The 15,686-nt window shown below is 47.4% G+C and overlaps 1 protein-coding gene across 2 annotated transcripts in view; it reads right to left on the bottom strand.

Moving 5' to 3' along the window:
* Nucleotides 1–14,925, bottom strand: part of BID (BH3 interacting domain death agonist) — a 45,533-nt gene extending 30,608 nt beyond the window's left edge. Inside the window, exon 1 of one of the 2 annotated variants that reach the window (XM_040641969.1) lies at nucleotides 14,781–14,925. The gene's annotated coding sequence lies outside the window, so the exon portion shown is untranslated. The remainder of the gene's footprint in view (nucleotides 1–14,780) is intronic. The other variant, XM_040641968.1, reaches the window with a different exon arrangement.
* Nucleotides 14,926–15,686: the final 761 nt, after the last annotated feature.

Raw genomic sequence — 15,686 nt, 5'->3', positions numbered from 1 at the left:
AAAGATATTCCATGCTCATGGATCGGAAGAATTAACATAGTTAAAATGTCCATGCTACCCAGAGCAATCTACACTTTCAATGCTATCCCGATCAAAATACCAATGACATTTTTCAAAGAACTGGAACAAACAGCCCTTAAATTTGTGTGGAACCAGAAAAGGCCCCGAATCTCCAAGGAACTGTTGAAAAGGAAAAACAAAGCTGGGGGCATCACAATGCCGGATTTCGAGCTGTACTACAAAGCTGTGATCACAAAGACAGCATGGTACTGGCACAAAAACAGACACACAGACCAATGGAACAGAATAGAGAGCCCAGAAATGGACCCTCGGCTCTTTGGGCAACTAATATTTGATAAAGCAGGAAAAAACATCCAGTGGGAAAAAGACAGTCTCTTCAATAAATGGTGCTGGGAAAATTGGACAGCTACATGCAAAAGAATGAAACTTGACCACTCTCTCACACCATACACAAAAATAAACTCCAAATGGATGAAAGACCTCGATGTGAGACAGGAATCCATCAAAATTCTAGAGGAGAACATAGGCAGCAACCTCTACGACATCGGCCAAAGCAACCTTTTTCATGACACATCCCCAAAGGCAAGAGAAACAAAAGATAAAATGAATTTATGGGACTTCATCAAGATTAAAAGTTTCTGCACAGCCAAGGAAACAGTCAGAAAAACTAAGAGGCAGCCCACGGAATGGGAGAAGATATTTGCAAATGACGCTACAGATAAAAGACTGGTATCCAAGATCTACAAAGAACTTCTCAAACTCAATACACAAGAAACAAATAATCAAATCAAAAAATGGGCAGAAGATATGAACAGACACTTTTCCAATGATGACATACAAATGGCTAACAGACACATGAAAAAATTTTCAACATCATTAGCCATCAGGGAAATTCAAATCAAAACTGCACTAAGATACCACCTTATGCCAGTTAGAATGGCAAAAATTGACAAGGCAAGAAACAACAATTGTTGGAGAGGATGTGGAGAAAGGGGATCCCTCCTACATTGTTGGTGGGAATGCAAGTTGGTACAGCCACTCTGGAAAACAGTGTGGAGGTCCCTTAAAAAGTTAAAAATTGAGCTACCCTATGATCCAGCCATTGCACTACTGGGTATTTACCCCAAAGATACAGACGTAGTGAAGAGAAGGGCCGTATGCACCCCAATGTTCATAGCAGCATTTTCCACAATAGCTAAATCGTGGAAGGAGCCGAGATGTCCTTCAACAGATGAGTGGATTAAGAAGCTGTGGTCCATATATACAATGGAATATTACTCAGCTATCAGAAAGAACGATTTCTCAACATTTGCTGCAACATGGACGGCACTGGAGGAGATAATGCTAAGTGAAATAAGTCAAGCAGAGAAAGACAATTATCATATGGTTTCTCTCATCTATGGAACATAAGAACTAGGAAGATTGGTAGGGGAAGAAAGGGATAAAGAAAGGGGGGGTAATCAGAAGGGGGAATGAAGCATGAGAGACTATGGACTATGAGAAACAAACTGAGGGCTTGGGGGGGGAGTGGGGGAATGGGACTGGTGATGGGTAGTAAGGAGGGCATGTATTGCATGGTGCACTGGGTGTTATATGCAACTAATGAATCATCGAACTTTACATCAAAAACCAGGGATGTACTGTATGGTGACTAACATAATATAATAAAAAAATATTATTACAAAAAAAAAAGGAAATTACCAGCTTATATAATACTCATGTGGAAAAAAAATAATTTAGAAGTTACTTTGGTTAAAACCTGCACCAGTGGTTTCTAATTTGGTAATTCACCTGGAAAACTAATAAAACTCCTGTTCTTGAATCCTAAAAAAAAAAAAAAAAAGAAATCATGTTCGGCAGCATCCGAGGCCAGCAGGCCACTTCGATGGAGCGGTCACTCAGCATCCAGAATAAAAAATGCCCTGAGGGGGCGCCTGGGTGGCGGGAGTCATTAAGCATCTGCCTTTGGCTCAGGGCCTGATCCTAGGGTTCTGGGATCAAGCCCCACATCAGGCTCCTCCGGTGGGAGCCTGCTTCTTCCTCTCCCACTCCCTCTGCTTGTGTTCCCCCTCTCTCGCTGGCTGTCTCTGTCAAATACATAAAATCTTTAAAAAAAAAAAAAAGGTGCCCTGAAAATCCTGACTCCGAGCACTGCTGTAGCCTGAAAGCTGTTGAAGCTGTGCTAGCTCAAAAGTCTCGTTCATGAAGTGTTACTAGTTTAAGGTACTTGGTATAATCCTTTCCCACAAGGCTCTGATTCTGTCCTTTGTTGAAGGTACACACACACACACACACACACCCCAAATCATCTACAGGTGGCAGAGACTTCTGGTTGTGATTATTTCTCCAACTGGTAACATAAGAATGGAGGAGAGACAAATTCTCTTTTGGGGTATGGTACATAACTATTTCATAACAAATTCCATCACTTCCTCTGAGAATAAAAACATATTATGGGCAGAAAGGCATTCTCATAAAGCAAACGTTTTCTGAAATATTTGCATTCATACCATTTTATCTGCACAAGCGTAACCAAGGAGAGCCCGAGCGAGCGCCTCTTCTGATCTGGCAGCTGCTCTTCTCGCACAGCCCTCGCAGGACTGACACTTCAAAGAAATCTAATTAATTCTATAGTCGTTCTCTTTTTAGAAGGTGAACGACTTTTGTGATTTTCCAGGGGCACTCAGAAATCTCAATGACTGTTTTAGGCATAACGGATATTCTGAAAAAAAATTTTTGTCTACATTTAGGGTCCAATTTTTGGAAGGCAACACCAAAAGTGTTGTCAGAGGCCATCTGGCATTTAAGCTAGGATTGTGGGACACCTGAGAAACCAGAGCTGGTGTCTATTAATGGGACTAACAAAACCTGAGTTCTTTCGTAAGTGATGAGCCTTTGTTCTTTGTGGGTTTTTTTCCCTTCAAGCAATCAATAATATAATAAAGTCACCATAAAGTACCAAAAACTATTGTTGTACAGAGTCTCTGCTGTCCAGCTGGATTACAGGGAACGGATAATCTTCATTCTGGCAGTAAAGGCATCAATGAGTAAACCAAGAAAGCAAGACCACCAAAATAAGCAAACTCTGCCAAAGCTACGACATATTTCATAGCTTTTTTTTTTCAGGCTCATTTAACAGATTTGCAGAAACATGAAACAATGTTGTTCTCACAAAAAGTAGTGTTTTATAAAATACAGTATTTTTTTTTTTTTTAAGATTTCATTTATTTGACAGAGATAGAAACAGCCAGCGAGAGAGGGAACACAAGCAAGGGGAGTGGGAGAGGAAGAAGCAGGCTCATAGTGGAGGAGCCTGATGTGGGGCTCGATCCCAGATCGCCGGGATCACGCCCTGAGCCGAAGGCAGACGCTTAACCGCTGTGCCACCCAGGCGCCCCTTATAAAATACAGTATTTTTAAAAATTCATGTTAATAAGCAATGAGCATTGATATTTTCAAACGAATCAACAAATACTTTAAAAATGTTCTCAGTTTTAATTTCAAACACAAAAAAATATAATAGATAAAAACCACCTAATCAAAAGCTTTTGGGAGTCCTCAATAATTTTTATGTGTAAAAGAGTCTAGAGACCAAAAAGTTTGAGAAATGTTGCTCTGAGGAAAAAAAAAAAAACAACACAACTCTTTTGCTTGAAAATTAAAAGTATATACACAAAGTTTTTATCTGCCATCCATATTAAGTACAACTTTTAACCAAAGTAATTGACTTGTACTTCCCAGAGAACTAGGGGGTTCAGAGCTGTCTGTCATACACAAAAACATTTTAGCAGACTAGCACGACTCTTTTTTTTTTAAATTATAGATTTTATTTATTTATTTGAGAGCGAGCACAAGCAGGGGGAGTGGCGGGCAGAGGGAGAGATAGAAGCAGGCTCCCCGCTGAGCAAGGAGCCCCATGACCTGAGCCGAAGGTGGACAATTAACCAACTGTGCCCCACAACTCCTGAACACAGTACATAACAAAACCTTCTATAGACACACACACACCCCTTTATACTTTCTCACATTCATTACTACTAGCCAAAGATAAAGCTTTTTAGTATATTTTAAAAACCCTTAAGATTATACCTAGTAATCAATGTTTCAGTATTTTGTCTTATTTTGAAATTATCTAGGTATACAATGACTACCCATAAATTAACCCAATTTAATATTATCCCAGGTTTTAGGTTACTTAAGCTTTATCTTCAAATACTGTTAAAATAAAAACACTGTCAGAATTTAACTGAATTTAGTTGAAAACAAATTTACGTTTTTTATAACCTTAAACAGTACGTAAGAGTAATGGTCTACCTGTAGAAGTTTGGGCATGGGGAGAAGGTAGAATAAAATTTACTGTATTTTTTACACTGATTTACTGAATGCTGTTACTAAATATAATCAGTATTATATCGAGCACTAATAAATCAGAGAAAAGACAGCTTTTTATACCAAATTATTAATTTATTCTCATTTGTAAAGACTTATCTTAATAATGTAAATCTGCATTCTTAAAAAGCATTTGTTTCTGTAACAATTTTTTTTAAGTCTAGTGCATTTGAATTATTCGGAGTGCAATTTCCTTTGGGTGCCTGACTGGCTCAGTCTGTAGAGCACACGACTCTTGATTTTGGGATTGTGGGGACAGAGATTGGGAGTAGGGAGTACCTAAAAAAATTTTTTAAATCTTTAAAAAAAGAGTGCAATTTCCTTCTTTTCTGGAAAGCTTAGAAATACTTGATTTATGTAGACATTTATTTAAGTCCACAAGCTGATCAGAACAGAGATTCTCCAACTTAAGACACTTTGCAACCTAACTCCCCACTAATTAAAGAAATTTTTTTCACATTTATACAATGAGAGGCAAAGGCCTTTCTGAACTACAGACACAGAGAGCTTGTGGCATCAATTCTACATCAGCTCCAAGTTGAGAGTAAACATAGAAACATGAAGACTTACTGGTTCAGATGTCAGAGTTGTTCCTCCTGGTGGACACAAAATTCTGAACCAAACTGAACTCAAAAGAGACTAAGGACACAGTAAAGTCCAACAATCCAGCCTCTCCATCATCCCCCATTCAACAGAGAATCCATCCGTCCATAAAGATCAGCATATGGTGAGATCACAAAGCCAAATCCTCCATCACTGATGCCACCACTGGGAATACCTGTTCTACATATGCAAACCAGAAACCAAAACAAAACAAAGTCAGGAAAGAGAGAGGGAGAGAAACACACATAGCTGGCAAAGTCAAGAAACAAATTCTGCTTAGCTGCTGCCTCTGGTAGATAAGAAAAGACTATGTGACTCCAGTGGGCTTGCTTTGCAGTGGAGGACCTCCCAAACCGCTAATATGTAATTAAAAGAAAAAGAAAGTGAAACCATGACTTTTGTACAAATATAAAATGGTAACATGGACACGTGTCCAAGATTTCATTTAGTTCTCTAATTAATGAAGCAACTAGTAATCGGATACAACCAGTTTCTACACAATGTGGATTTCTAAGGTATCTGCCAGTTCTCACATCCGCTTTTATGAAAATAAAACCAAGTCTAGAGCTGTAAGAAAAAGTCCTTCCCTTCAAATGGGGGTGAAGTCCAGTTACTTGGGGTGAATACGGTCAAGGCAGAGCCAGAAAGACGGTCCTGACAGCCCTGGGTGGACAACCCTGGGTGGCTCAGAGCCAGACTTCTGCCTTTCTTTTTTTTTTTTTTTTTTTTTAAGATTTTATTTATTTATTCGACAGAGATAGAGACAGCCAGCAAGAGAGGGAACACAAGCAGGGGGAGTGGGAGAGAAAGAAGCAGGCTCCCAGCCGAGGAGCCCGATGTGGGACTCGATCCCGAAACGCCAGGATCACGCCCTGAGCCGAAGGCAGACGCTTAACCGCTGTGCCACCCAGGCGCCCCATAGACTTCCGCCTTTCTACAGTCCCCAACAGGACCTCAACGGCTTCTCAAAGCCGCTGACTTCTTCCTTTGGGTTTTGACTCTTACCAGTTTTCACACGGGCTCTTTTTGGCAACTCACAGCAGGGAGGGTGTTGCCACTCTCACCCAGAACACATTTCTGTAAAAGGCACACTTTCACACACCCAGCCCAACTGGGTTTACACCAGGAATGGAGGAAGCTGGAGTGTGGGATACTGGTCCCTCTGCCTCTGTGCTCAGGTTGAGTCTAAGCTCCCAGCCCCTCATTCTTCCCCACAGACACAGAGGAAAATTCCTTCTAAATTCAAGTGCTCTGATTCTGTTCCGCAACATTTCCAGCTCAAAGGTATGGGAACCACTGATCTAACCCAATGGTTTTCAACCCTGGCACACTGGAATCAACTGAGAAGCTTTAAAACATACTGAGTTGACATGATCTTACATAGAAAAGCCCAAGGAATCCACTAAAGAAAACTACTGGAACTAATAAGTGAGTTCAGCAAGGTTGCAGTACCAATTTGCAAGATCAATTTTACTTCTACGCATTAGCAATCAACAATCCAAAAATGAAATTAAGAAAACAACTGCCTTTATAACAGCATCAAGAAAAAAGAGAACACTTAGCAATACAGTCAACAAAAGCAGCATAAGATTTGTACGCTGAAAACTACAAATACTGTTGAAAGAAAGTAAAGAGCTAAATAAATGAAAAGCCGTGCGATGCTTACAGACTGGGAGAATTATTAAGGTTAAGATGGCAATACTCCCCAAAATTGACCTATAGATTCAATGCAACTTTTCTGACTCCTAGCTGGCTTTTTTTGCAGAAAGTTACAGATGTCTCCTGTAATTCATATGGAAATGCAAGAGGCACAGAACAGGCAATCTTGAAAAAGAATGAGTTGGTGGACTCATACTTCCCAATTTCAAAACTTACTACTAAGCTACAGTAATCAAGACAAGTGTGGCATTGCAAAGGAGAAACGTAAGATCAGTGGAGGGGCGCCCGGGTGACTCAGTTGGTTAAGCAGCTGCATTCAGCTCAGGTCATGATCCCATGGGTCCTGGGATAGAGCCCCGAATTGGGCTCCTTGCTCAGCAGGGAGCCTGCTTCTCCCTCTCCCTCTGCCGCTTCCCGCTTGTGCACGCTCGCGCGCTCTCTCTCTGACAAGTAAATAAATAAAATCTTTAAAAAAAAAAAAGATAAAGATAAAAGAAGAAACGTAAGATCAGTGGAATAGCAATGACAGTCCAGAAATAAATCCTAATATTTATGGTTAATCAATCATTGACAAAAGGGGGCAAGACCAAGGTAAAAAGTTGTGTTTTCAGGGGCGCCTGGGTGGCACAGCGGTTAAGCGTCTGCCTTCGGCTCAGTGATCCCGGCGTTATGGGATCAAGCCCCACATCAGGCTCTTCCGCTATGAGCCTGCTTCTTCCTCTCCCACTCCCCCTGCTTGTGTTCCCTCTCTCGCTGGCTGTCTCTGTCTCTGTCGAATAAATAAATAAAACCTTTAAAAAAAAAAAAAGTTGTCTTTTCAACAAATGGTGCTGGGCCAACTGCGTATCCACAAGCCCCTACCTCACGTCATATACAAAAATTAACTCAAAATAGATCATAGAACTAATGCAAGAACTAAAACTATAAAATTCTTAAAACGCAGGAATAAAACTTGATGACCGTGGGTCAGGCAGTGATTTCTTAGATATGACACCAAAAAATTAAGTAATACAAGAAAAAAACAGATAAACTGGACTTCTTGAAAATTAACTCTCAGGAACGGGCTGGCTCAGTCAGTAGAGCACACAACTCTTGATCTCGGGGTTATAAATTCAAGCCCCACTTTAGGTGTAGAGATTACTTAAAAATAAAATCTTAAAAAAAAAAAAAAAGGAAAAGAAAATTAACTCTTGTGCTTGAAAAGATACCATCAAGAAAGTGAAAAGACAACCCATGGAATGGGGGAAAATATTTGCAAATCATTAATCTGACAAGGTCTGACAATAAAGAATTCTTATAACAACAATGAAAAAGACAACCCAATTAAAAATTGGGCAAAAGATTTGAATAGGATCCAGAAAGATACACAAATGGCCAATAAGCTCTTGAAAAAATGCTCAACATGATTACCCATTACAAAAATACTCATCGAAACCACACTGAAGCCACTAGGATGGCTAGACTAAAAAAGATGGATAAAAGCAAGTGGTAACAAGGATGTGGAGAAACCAGACCCCTCATATGTTGCTGGTGGGAACGTAAAATGATGCAGCTTCCCTCGGAAAGTCTGGCAGCTCCTCAAACAATTACACATAGTTATTAAGGGACCCAGCAATCCCACTCCTAGCCATACATCTAAGAGAAATGAAAATTATATGCCCACAGAAAAACGTGTATATCAGTGTTCATAGCAGCATTACCCATAATCGTTAGAAAGTAGAAATAACCCAAATATTCAATGTTTAACGAATCCAGAAACAAAATGTGGTACCTCTATTACAAGGGAATATTACCTGACTGTGAAAAGGAATGAAGGTCTGATTCATGTTACAACACGGATGGACCACGAAAACATGCGAAGTGAAAGAGATAGGCACAAAAGTCCACAATCTGTATGATCCCATTTACGGGAACCTATCAGAATCCACAGTTCCTTAGAGACAGAGAGTGAATTAGGTGCCAAGAGCTGCGGAGACAGTGGGACTAGGGCGTGATTAATAATGTGTACGGAGTTTCTTTTGGGACTGTTGAAATGTTTTAAAATTAGATTGTGGTAATGGTTGAAACAACTCTGTGAATACAGTAAAAACCACTTTAAATGGGTGAATATTATGGTATGTGGAATATCTCAATAAAGCGGTTAAAACACAAAGGAAGCGTACGGAAGGGTGTTCCAAAAAGGCATGCGCCTCTTTCCCAGGCCCCTGAGGCCGTCCCGCACACGGGTCTGCTGCTGTGCCCAGGCCCGCAAAAGTCCACCATCCTGGCTGCTAAAGGCCTCCATCCTAGAGTCTCCTGCTCGCCCTCCCCTCCCTAGGCCCTGGGCTTCAGAAAGATCCCTGCACACTGGGTGGGGCAAGACGGGCATCCCAGAGGCTACTCCAAAATGTCTAGCTCAGCCTTTGTCCTGCGCCTCTCCCCTCTAGATCCGTAACTGCCTTCCTCTCAGAGCTTAGTCATGGGGAAGAAAAGGGACGTTACCAAGGCCACGTCAGACCCCAGATCATGCCGCCCCCCACAGTGGCCTTCAGAGCCAGAGCTGGCAGGCCAGGCAGCTGAAAGGAGCAGGAGGGGAAGGTGGGCCAGCAAGTACACACAGCAGGGCCTCCCATGGGTAAGCAACAACCCTCCCACTTCCCAAGTTCTAGCAGGTTCTGTTTCCTCATCTAGGCAAAGGGATGATAACCTGTATTTGGAATGGTGCAGGGTGTGAAAATAGTCGGTACAAGCATTTCACACACTGATAAACACCACCCCAATGAGATGTTGTGACCAACAGCCCTGGACTCAGCTCCCTAGGCAGCCAGGACAGTCTGGGAGACTGGATGTTACCACAGTTCCTAGGAGATACTCCAGGGAGAAATGGGGCTTTTTGAGAAGCGACCACCTGGGGGCCAGCCAGTCTCATGGTGGGGAATTTGGGGGACAAAGAAAGTATGCTGGGCTAGAGAGGCATTCTCCTTAAGGCTGTGCTGTCACCCAGTCCCAGGGGACTGCCAGCCTGCCAACCCACTGGCCTCACAACCCTCACCCTACCCTCTTTCCAGGACAGGGTGAGGAAATACCTACTGGAAAGTTCGGAAGAGGTTCCGGTCAAGGGCGCTTTACCTCCTCTATGATAGCAGGGCCTGCCTTGATTCCAGGGTCTCCAGCAGGTGCTGAGACTCACCTTGGTCCTCTGCCCCCTCCCCACCCCTGCTACCATACATACGGAGGTGGCTGGGCCCAGAAGAAGGTGGAGGGACGGTCCCAAACTAAACCCAGTGCCGTCCCTCACCAGAAGTCAGCACCCAAAGCTCAGGAGGATTCCTCAGAGGCGGCCCCCTCCTTTCTGTCTCTGTCTCCAAGAAGCCCCTTCCAGCCCTTCCCACGTGGATCTGACTTCCCAGACGGTGATCCATTGTAATAACACCCTTGCCAATGCTAAGAGGAGCTACTGGTGCATTTACCAGACAGGCCTTCTCCCAAACTGAGGCACACAAACGCTGAGACCGCAGGCCTGGTTTACCGCTCACAGGACCAGAGTTACTCCACTCTGGGTCCCCCTCCAGCACTTACTCAAGGTAGGATCCCTACGTCACCTCCCACACCTTCCTGACTCAGCCCCACTCCCCCGCCTCCCATCTGCTACCTCCTCCTCAGCTCCCTTACTCCTGTCATGTCTCCTACTGCCCCGAAGCCCTAACGGAACACTAGTCTCCCAGACTTCAGCTGGCTCTCCCTGGAAAGACAGATGAAAACCCCAGAAAAGCCCCAAACTCCCTAACTCCCTGGGGCCTAGCAGCATTTAAGAGGCTCACGCATTCCCAGCCCACAGAGGGATCCTTTAAAGGGGTCACAGCTGGCTCTCGACCTGCCATGTAACCTCACTTTCCCTTTTTGTAAAAAGGGTACTGCCTGCCTCTCAAGATTCTTAACCTTCATTTTGGCTTGTGGGGGGGGGGGAGTGTGGTGGGGGGCGTGCGCATGAGGGTGTGGACATCCAAGCAGGATCTCCTGGGACATGGACCAGTCCTGGATCCAGGGCTGTGACCACCCGAACATTTGTCTAAATATAAGCACATACGTGAGAAACACCCCACCACTGATGTTTCACATCTGTAGAATTTCGTAGAATTTCACAGAATTCGGGTGAGAATTAAAATGAGATAGTTATGCAAATGAAACCAACTACAGATGCAGATACCCACTGACAGAAAAACAGCAACACCACTGCTGGCCTCAGATAAACGCTCAGACCACCCCCACCCCACATTCGGCACTCTAACGACTGGCCGGCCCCAGACCCAGGCCACAGCACTCACTTTCCTAACGCGGCAGAAAGGCGCTTCTTTAAGCACGTGAGCATATAAGGCAACTGCTGACCTGTCCCAGTGGCCAGCATACCCATCAGCATGGCAGGAGCTTAGTAAGTGCAGGCTTGGGAGCCCATTCAAACCAGGCAGACGCCCAGGCACGAAGCTTTGCCAGGATTTCCGTGGCGATCCCGACACCCTGGACCCAGAAGGCATGCCTCTCTTCACATGGTGGCAGCCCCACTTCTGTGCAGCGCACAGCCTTCCATGAGGGCAGACGGTCTACCGAGCCACACGGGGCATTTCAGTCCAGCCACTCTGGGTGTCTGAAAGTAACCAGCCCCTTTTAAGCCTGGCTCATAAAACTCCACCGCCCGGCACCCGTCTCCAACACCAAACACCAAGCTGATAGGATTACCAAGGGGAGAGGTTAGTTTAAAACAAACCACTTCCTCATTTTCTAAGTTGGTGGCTTCTAGGAGCCTGGACACAAAGAGCCAACCACGATTTCCATTCCATGGCTGCTTTATGGTTTACCCAGATCATCGAGTCAGACTTTCATCTGACTGCCTTTCATGTAAAAACTCCCCCATTTTGACCTCTGCAGGCAGAAAGAGAAGAGGAGGGGAAGATGGGGAAAGGCCGGAGCCCCAGGGACGGGAGGCTGGGGAACTACCAGGCAAAATCCCACCCAGAGGGGCCACGGCGCTGCTCCCTGAAGCTTCATCGTGTCCCATGCACATCACTAGCTGCCTGCAGGGGAGGGGAGTCCACAGAAAGGCCACGGCCATTCTCTCTGTTCCTCGCCCCTACACGTCTCACGTGTATAGAGGGTATAGAGGTACAGAGGTAGACGGCCTGAATTTGGAAAATGGGCTACTGAGTAGCCTGGAAATCCAGGCGGTGCAATATAACACTTAGAGCTGGGACTCTAAGCAGTTACTTAATTGCTGCATGCCTCAGTTTCCCCATCTGAAGAATAAGGATGATAACCTTGCTTCTGATTACTGTGATGTCCAAATGAGCTAACTAATCCATGTGAAGTTTTTTATGTGTGTATCTGGCTCACAGTGAGCTCTGTATGTTATCACCATCCTCAATCAGCTGTCTTTTTCAGACCCCTCAGTGGCTTTGGGCAAGGACACAGAGGGCCTGGGGGGTGGCCAGCCAGGTGTGGCAGCCAAGGTGCTGCTAATGGGCTCCTACGCATAGGGGCTGGCCTCAGGGGGCATCCAGCGCAGCCTGCCCTCCAAAGCCCCAGACTGACACATGGTCACCAAGGTACAACCACAGAAAGGACTTCCAGTGGCCACAGATCTAGAGTGAGTCTTCTCAGAGCTGAGAATCCAGAGCCAGCATCCTAGGTACTACCAGCAAGGAACATGCAGTCCTCGATCCTGATGGCGACCTCCTGTCACAGGCCCTCGCACTAGAGAAAAGGACAACAGCTCAAATGTCATTCACTGCCCTTCTGCAAGCCTAGACTCCTGCCCTGGAAGACTCCATCATCTAAGGTCTTGCTCCTCCATATGGCCTCGGCACTCCTGACAGGCCATTCTCATTTGCCAATGAATGAAACCTGCAGTTCCTCCAACAAGTCTCCCCAGGTTGGCTGAGGCTGCGAGCTTCCCAGGTGAGGCCTCAGAGAAGGGCATGTCATGACCCTTCCCACCTAGAGCCAACTCTTTCCCACCTAGGCACCCCTACCCCAGCATTCCTGCACTGCCCTGAGTGCTCTTTCCCACCTTATCCAACTGCCAAGATCTTACTCATTCTTCAGTGTCCCCTTCAGATGACCTAGCCTCTTCAGACAAAACTAACCACAACCCACCCCATGTTCCCAAAGCTCTTTGCAACAAACACACCAAAGCCTGCATCTTGATGTATGACAGTAGCTGGTTTATGTCTCCATTCAAACGAGATAGCACCCCGTCCCTCACGAACCACACCGCCCCCATGCCCAGCACAGCATAGGCACTGGGCACCTCGGTACTCAGGGAAGCCCACGAGAAGGCTGCCTTTAAACCCCACCTATGAAGTGCCACACAGGGCCTCCCGAGGGCGCCTCTCTGGGCAGGAGGGACAGAACACACACCTGCCTGGCAGCAATGCAAGGCTTGACACCTGTCCTCTTCCCAATAAGGCCTTACTAGAGCTCTGCCCACCTAAACATGTAAAACCAGAAGTCCCTTTCCCACTTTCCTTCTAGCTCCAAAACCAGATTATCTTCCAGGAACAGTCACTGATGACTTCCAGGGAACTCTCAGGGCCCTGGTTCCAGGTCTGTCTCAGGATGGCACAGACAAGGGGCGCCTGGGTGGCTCAGTCGGTTGAGCATCTGCCTTGAGCTCAGGTCGTGGGATCGGCTCAGGTGCTGGAATAGGAGCCCTATATCAGGCTCCCTGCTCAGTAGGGAGCCTGCTTCTCCCTCTCCCTCTGCTGTTCCCACTGCTCGTGCTTGCGCGCTCAGACGTGCTCACTCTCTCTCTGTCAAATAAATAAATAAAATCTTAAAAAAAAAAAAAAAATATGGCACAGACCAAGGCCCAGGAGAGCCTTCCCCAACTCAGAGCCTGCCATTCGCCCCAGATGGGTGGAGATGGAATGTGGACAAACCACATCCTTCAGCAGCTTCCCCCAGCTCCCTTCTATAGAAAAGACCAGCTGAGATGCCACCCAGTGAGGCTTGGGCAGACAGATAAGATGTGCAGGAAGGGCAGGCAGGCTTGGCAGTGGAATTGGGTAGGTGCCTGAAAAGGTGGAGGCACTCTGTGCTGGGTTTCCCATCCTGCTCCTCAACCCTCTCCAGACCAATCCGATCCCAGAAGGCCTTAAGGTAAGGCCTCAAGCTCTTCCCCCACTGTCACACCACTGTCCCTCCACGATCCCACCAAAACCCCTGCCAGCCCAGCCACTTGGTAGCTGAGGGTTTTAGGGCTCTCCCAGGGTCCCCTGGGGTCACAAAGTCATTCAACAAACTGACTTCTACCACCAGCAGTATATGCATGTAATTTCTAACAGTTCTAAGACAGGCCCTCTGGCCACACTGAGGCAGGGGTAAGCAGGGAAAAGTGCCCGAGACCAAAGTCCAAGGTCTGCGTCTGGATTTGGGTTCCGGATCTGGTGCTGAACAGACGCCTGTGTGACCTGAACCGGTCCCTCCCCGTCGGTTTTCTCATCTCGGAGATTGGACCCGGCAGCCGCACGTCTCCCTGCGAACCGCCCACGGACCTGTGGGCGGGGGATGTCTTAAGTCCTCACCCGCCACCCCCTCCACCGCACCCCGGCCGAGGCCCCACAAGCCACCGGCCAAACGCGAAGACTCGCTCGGAGAGGAGACAAAGCCTTCTCTAGCCTACCCAAGGGGAGGACCGCTCCGGCCACTGGAGAGAATCCGGGAGCCGGGCACAGGCCCCGCTCCCTCCCCAGGGGCCCCCGTGCCCCCCTTCCTCTGAGGGGGGAAGCCCTTCCGGCGGTTCTGGGCCGCGAGGACCCAAGGAGGAGCCCAGGCGGACGAGAGGCGGGGTGAAAGGCTGCCTCGACGCCGGGTGCCGAGGGCCGGCAGGCTCTAACCCTGGGGTCGCGGGCTGCCGGCCGCGGGGGCGCACGGGGCGCTCCGGGCAGGGTGGCACCTGTTGGCGGCGCCTCCCCTCCCGCCCTCCTGCCCCCACCCCGGGCGCAGGCGGTCCGGGACTGTGCCTGGGAGAGTCGGGCGGGCGGCGAGCACCGAGCCAGCGCCGCACCCGGCAGGCGGGGGCTCCTAAACTTGCAGCTCGGCGCACACGGCCGCGCGGGGCAGCGGGGGCTACTCACCCACCCACCGGCCGTGGCAGCAGGCCGAGAGACTGGCAGCGGGAGCCGGGGGCCGCGGGATGGGCGCCGCGCTCGGCGGGCTGGAGGCAAAGTCCCCGAGGCGCGCGGAGTACGCAGCCGCCGCTCCGCTACTTCCTTTATTTCCCGCCAGCCACGGCCGGCCCCGCCCCCGGCCCCGCCCCCGGCCCGCCTACCGGGAAAGGCCCGCGCGCCGTTCCGGAGCGGCGTCGCTCGAGCTCTGCTGGGCGTTGGGACGTCCGCTCGGTGGAGCCGCCGAGGGTACAGCGCTCTGCCACCGTCGGACCGTGGTCCCTACCAAGGTGCCATCCGCGAAGGTCGGTCACGCGCTCCGGGGATGCAGGGATTATTCCTATTGTTCCTGGCTTGGAAGTGCTTTCGGAATCCTCTCGAGCTGTTCCTGGAAGAGCCTGGCGGTGGTGAGTCCCGGTAATAATCCCAGGAAGCCGTTCACCAGCGCCTGTGCCCAGATAGCCCCACAAGTGCACAGGCAAAGGAGAAACACGTGACTCCAACAGAAGAGAAACAATCAGGAAAACAACTTGCTGGAAATCATGAGAAAACAAATAGGACCATGGAAGTTGCTACACTTGAACGGAGTGGTATAAACTGAATTTTATTTGTTTTTAAGATTTTATTTATTTGAGAGAGAGCACAAGCAGGGGTAGGGGCAGAGGGCGAAGCTGGTTCTCCCGCTGAGCAGGGGGGTAGCCCGATGTGAGACTCAAACCCAGACTCTGAGATCATGACCTGAGCCGCAGGCAGATGCTTAACTGACTGAGCCACTCCGGGCGTCCCTAGAAACTGAATTTTAAAGAAGAAAAAGATTGGAAGGAAATACAACCAAAAATCATCACAAGGTTACATTAAAATAATAAAAATCACAAT

The sequence above is a fragment of the Ursus maritimus genome, unplaced genomic scaffold (genome assembly GCF_017311325.1).
Source record: "Ursus maritimus isolate PB19 unplaced genomic scaffold, ASM1731132v1 scaffold_26, whole genome shotgun sequence".
Classification (NCBI taxonomy): Eukaryota; Metazoa; Chordata; class Mammalia; order Carnivora; family Ursidae; genus Ursus; species Ursus maritimus.
Note: the sequence above shows the minus strand (reverse complement) of the source record. Positions and strands in the feature narration are given on the sequence as shown.